This window comes from Epinephelus lanceolatus, chromosome 7, assembly GCF_041903045.1.
Source record: "Epinephelus lanceolatus isolate andai-2023 chromosome 7, ASM4190304v1, whole genome shotgun sequence".
Classification (NCBI taxonomy): domain Eukaryota; kingdom Metazoa; phylum Chordata; class Actinopteri; order Perciformes; family Serranidae; genus Epinephelus; species Epinephelus lanceolatus.
Window position 1 is genome coordinate 39,810,456 of NC_135740.1, and position 6,000 is coordinate 39,816,455.

Below are 6,000 nucleotides of genomic sequence, written 5' to 3' on the forward strand. Positions count from 1 at the left end.
CAGAATTTAGCATAATGACCAACTTCATTTTTTCCTGGATTTTGTTTTGGTTGCCATGTCCCTAAATGTATGTAGAAATGCAGGAAATTGGCGTGAAATGGCAATTTAAAAAAAAAAAGTTTCCTGGGTGAGGACCCCCAGAGCATTTTATTGTGCCCCCACCACTTCTCCAACCAAATTTACACCCTTGGCTGCAAATACTGCACTTGCTATTCTTACTCCTCCTCAATAAATCAAAAAGCTCCTAACTTAACTGTAATGTTAAGCATTTGATGAGAAGTGTGTGTTGACGATGGGTAACATTTGCAAACTATTTCGAGGAGGGATTTATTGATCATCTTGGTGGGTCTTCCGAGATTGTGTTACACATAGCAGAAATCAGCTGCACTCTTGCGTCATTAAACTTTATTCAGACTCGTGACACAAACACGAGCTGCGAGGCAAGAGGGACGGCAGAGTTTGCTGCTGATGAAAACGAATGACAGGCGGCCAAATATGGGGAAGAAAAGTGGAGAGCGGGGCCAAAAGCTGAGGACACGAGTCGGGCTCGTCGTCGTCGAGCCTTGATAAAGACGAGGTTCTCACGGAGAAAGATGGAACCAAGAGGAGTTCTATTTATCTCTGTTAGCCCTCCGAAAAACTCCCTGTCCCTGCTTAGATAGCCCTGCCAATGTGCCATGATGTCATCCCCCTGGCGTGCAGTGATTGATGCATCCTGGCTGCCAGCTCTGCACTAGCGAGAGGCGGGGGAGTGGGGATAGGAGGTCGAGGTGGAGAAGGGGTGAATTTTCCACAGATTGAGACATCCAAATGTGAACGGAGCCCAGTGTGGGGTCGGTTCAGAGCTCAGACCAATCCGCTGCATACCTGCCGCACTGTGAATGTGCTGTTTTTAATGTCCCTGCTCCATACGGTCGGTCAGTTTTGATGTTTCAAAGGCGTTCACGAGCAGGGGATAGTGGTGATGGTCTTGCTGGCGGTAGTTTGATGGAGACACAACGGGGGGGAAAGGCCCGGCTCTGATTATATACATCCACTCCATCTTCCCTCTGAGTTCTGTTACATATCAAGGCCGAGGGAAGGAGGGAGGGACTCGAGAGATGGAAAGGGTTATTCTGAGTGGAAGAGTAAGTGTTTCGCAGATAGTCACGGAGACGTGCTGAGATGAACTCAACGGGGAGCAGCCGTCCTCTTGTCAGCAGGCCAAGTTAGTTCTGGTGCTTTAACGGCTCTATCATATGCTGTTTCATGACGTTTCATGTCCAAAGGGAGATACAGCAGAGATAGAGCATTTTCCCGGCATGAAATTTTTGGTTTCCATGTGTGCTCAGTTATTTTGAAAGATTGAGACATAAAATTTCTCAATTCTCTTATGTTTTATTCATGCATGGTAATGTGAACGGGTAGGTAGCAGGAATTGCAACATACAAACATAATTATAAACTGCTGGTGAACATACTAACAAGTACTAAAAAAAATATCCAACCCTCCTTGCTGAATCCTGCATGGAGCTGCAGAAATCCAGTGACTCAGGGTATGTATGGAAAACATTCCCCAAAAGCAAAATAAATTATGATGTATCATTCCTCGTTATGGATTTTAACATTGCCTTATTTTACTAAAACATTCAAGAAAAAGCAGCTCAACTCCTCGTCAATGTGACTTTAATGCCGTGTCTCCCAGAGGTCCTCATTATTACCTTGGGATCAATACTGAAAAATAAACATCCACGTTGACAAAAAAGTCAATGATCCTTCACTGAACGAGTAAATGAGTAAACGCAACCTCACGCTTTTCATCTCAGTATCGACAGATTCACAATTAATTAGGGCCTGTTCTCTGCTTTCTTCATAAAAGGATTAAAGCTGTGTTTATTTAAAGCTTGAATATGTCTCTGTGTTGTACTTGAGAATGGTTGGGAGTGTGAGTAGGAAGGTTGGACCAGCAAGCAGATGTTGATTTTTTTAGATTAAATAAATATTCAGACCAGCAACAAAAAGAAACAATTTTATTAGGAGTATCACTTTGCAGCCTCATCAACAGAAGTTTGCATTGTGCGTTTTGGCAAACCACGTTACATTTGTACATAATTATGTAGCAGACACTCTGACACTACATTTCTAACAATGCTATGGTTAGTTTGTGGTTATATTTAGGCACAAAAACCACTTGGTTAAAGTTAGGAAAAGATCATGGTGTGGCTTCAAAACAGCCATGTTCAATGGCACAAAAGCCTCTAGAAACACAGGGAAAGGTTGCTAACAAAAACACCCATGTTTGGTGGCACAAATGTCACTTGAAATAAAATCACTGGTCGCCAAAACTGGTCTCGACTGAGAAAGAAAAACCTTTGCAGTACACAAAACACAGTTCTCCATCCTCCTGGAGAAGGAAAAACAGGCCAACCTGTTCGCTGTCTTCCAAAACCTTTTATACCTTGTCACCTGCTGTCTGTGGCCAATCAGGGAGGATCTGTGGAGTTAGTGCCACTTTGATCCAGGTGGCATCAATTTACACTCATCTGCAGCTCAGGGTGCTCAATTGTACTTTGACAAAAATCAATTTAGCTTCTCAGGACCATAATCAGAACATAAATATTGCTACTGAAGTGGATAAACAAGTAAACATTCCTTTCTTTGGAAGAAACACATTACAGCAGAAAATAAACCCACAAAGTGCACGGATCAAGCAGGTCAGGGGAATTTAAGTTCCCCTACAGAAAACCTGTGTGTGCAGAAAGACTAAACACCAATGAACAAGAATTTCTCAAACATAAGTTCATGGTTGAGAGAAATGTTGATTAGTGATGAATAATGTGCACCTTTCTCTCAGCACACATTGACTCAAGGAAATTACATATTGGGAATGTTGGACGTAGGCTCCATGACAGACTGATTATCACACCTGGGCTAATGTAACATCTGAATTCATTGTGCCTTTTTGTTCATGAGCTTTTCCCAAACAGCTAATGCTGATATTGTTTTGGTCGCAAATGTGATCAGTAGTTTGCATCCAAATATACAGACTATATAAAGTACATTTAAATCATTTTGTATCGGGTAGTTAATGTGACATGTAACTGCTTATATCATTTTGAGAAGAGACCAGTGACATACTGAAAATAATCTGCATTTACAGACCAGTAGAATATTAAATTAGTATATTAAGTTACAATATTATTTAAAGTAGGAAGGGTATCAATTTGACTTTTTTAAACATGACATTACAATATTCTGCTCAGCGCAATACCTTTAATCCTTTGAAAAATTCCACAACTTGGAAATCAGCGGTCAAATTAGCAGCATGTGATGAACTTGAGATGCTGAGATCTTTACTTTTATATTTCCTTAAATGGCTTCCAACAATTCCTCAATACTTTAGGGTGAATTTAGAGGGATTTTTTAGATGGTTTAGATTCCAAACTGAGTTTTAAATGGGGGCCAGTGGATAGAGACATTTTAATTTTTAGCCTAAATCTAAAATTCTGGTCTATTGCTTCTTCAGTCTTATCAAACTTTTCCTGTAGATGTTTTTGTGTTATCTGTTAAATTGATTTTAACTTTCACTTCACTGGAATGACAACTGATGATGTCATTTTCACTCGCTTTTATGTATTTGAAAAGTTCAGTGAATTACAGCTTTGATCCTCTGGCAAGTAGATTTCCCTGTTTTATTTTTTCTTTTCCTTAACCTCATGGTCTGTGTAGTGTCATTTATAATGTGAGCTGCCATCAACACATTAAAAGTGATGAAAATCTTAAGTGCTTACATACTGTACACAAACTCCACTGCACTTCACAGGAGGTCCTGAACGTGTTCTGGTTTTAGTTAAAGTCTTAAAATTCCTCACACACAAGAAAATCTCCTTTATTTCTTAGGTAACCTACATTTTCTGCTTGTCATCTTGCACCTTTAACAAAACCATGATACAAGTATTTACATGAGCAGCAGTAGCTTTATTTCATTTTTTAAATTTTGAATTATGTGTAGATGCAGGTACATGGTGTTTAAATACAGAGTGTTTCTGTCTCTGTGCCTCTGCAGGTATTTAATATGCTTTAAGTGTGGATGTTTGTGTGTGCATGTCTTGAATTAGCCATGTACGTGTTTATGTGCTTGTCCGTCTGTTGACATGCAGAGTGCTTCACACGACATGTCAGAGGGAAGGTGTCCGCTGCTACGCAATCAGTATCGGCCCCTGCTCCTTTTCACTGTGGTCCGGCGAGTGAGACTGAACATGAGGCGCAGGGAATTGAGGTGCATTGATCTGTCCTCTGCAGCGTCTCCCTGGACTGGTGAAATCATTAACCTCGCTGGCACAGACACAGGAAGCAACAACAGAGTATCTTTGAGAGGTTAATTAAAAATAAAAGCACAAGGGGGAAGGGCAGGGGTTGTATTCACCAGGGAAAAGTGCACTGACTTCCAAATGAGCTCACTCCAGTAGCTTAGTGGATATGTTTGTGGTCAGTGTACGATGAAATAAAAGGAGTTAATTTATCTTTATGAAACAAACCAGCCAGGTGGAAGCTGCTAAACAATAGCTTTTTTTCTTCTAATTATAAACAATAGATGGAAATGACATGTGAAAACCTGTTAAACATGCATGTTTAAAACCTTAAACTATTGAGGCATTGACTGGAACTGTGCCAAAAGTTAGGAGAGCTTACCTATGGAAGCCCAGTATTCATGTTAAATGATGTTTCCACCTATCAGTAGGCCTTACAGTGGGTTTCAGACTGTGCCATCATAAATCTGCTGGGTCTTATGACTGGCAACACTGTACTCTAACTTACCTGACTGTATGAAATAATGGACGTAGCCACCATGACATCACCCATTGGTTTTTGGACTCCTATTTAAAGCCTCGAGTTTGCCATTTTGGTTGGTGCCATCTTGGATTTTTGGAGCCAGTTGTGACCATGTTTGGACGAGAAGGTGGAGCTAACCCTAATGCTAGCTGCTAGTTTGGTTAGCACAGTGCATTTACAGCTATAGTTGACTGTAATGATGCTAATGCTAGTTTTGCTAGTGAAAAATAAACTTGAAAACATCGACACAAAATGTCGCCTACCTAACAGCAAAACTGAATATCCAACTCCATAGAGGGTCTTTTAGCACAATCAAATGTTTTAGGTGACCAAAACATTACAATTAACTTTCATGAACAGAAAACACACAAAGTGGCCATACACATGCTGCATTTTTAACCACCTGGAAAACACAAGGTGGCACACTGGGTGCTACTTTTGTGCCTACTCTGTGCCAGTTTTCAAGGGTGCAGAGGCACATTGCATGTAAGGTTGCTAAGCAACCATAACCAGCACCATATCATGGCCTACTTACCATAAATCCTGATGCAGAGCTGATCTTCTTCCAGGTGTTGTTTTGTAAGTGTGTATTAGACCAAAAATATTGTCTGTTGGACAGATGTATAGCTAAGCACTGCACTAAAATTATCAACTTCTCTTCCATATTTACTCCAGACTTTTATTTATGGAAGAAGGGAAAGATATCTGCCAGCTGTGACTGGTTGTTTCTCGTCACATGACATGCGGTGTGCGCTGCTGCATTCCAAAAGTTGAATTCTGTTTATCTCAGGGCACAGCCATCTTGCCCTGAAAAATAGGTGCTTAGGAACATATGTGCACTGCGATGGCATCGCTCTGGGGTTTGAGCGCGCCTACACTGAAAATAATTTTGAGTGCACAAAAAATGTGGCAAGTGTACAGCCCCTAAAATAGCAACAGCTATGGCTACACCGATATTTCTGCGAATCTGGGAGTACGCCATGGTTACGTTGCCTAGCCAACGTTGTCCCATGGTAGTTACTTGTCAATAGACAGCACCCACTTGTCACTCAAAGTGGCCACGCCCTTAATTGTGCATTATATTAAGCCTTAATAAAATGTAAAGGGGTAAGTAACATAAAAATTCAACCCCCATATAGCTGATGTCATGAACAGGGAAATTAGCTATAGAGACCAAACCCGTTTTTGG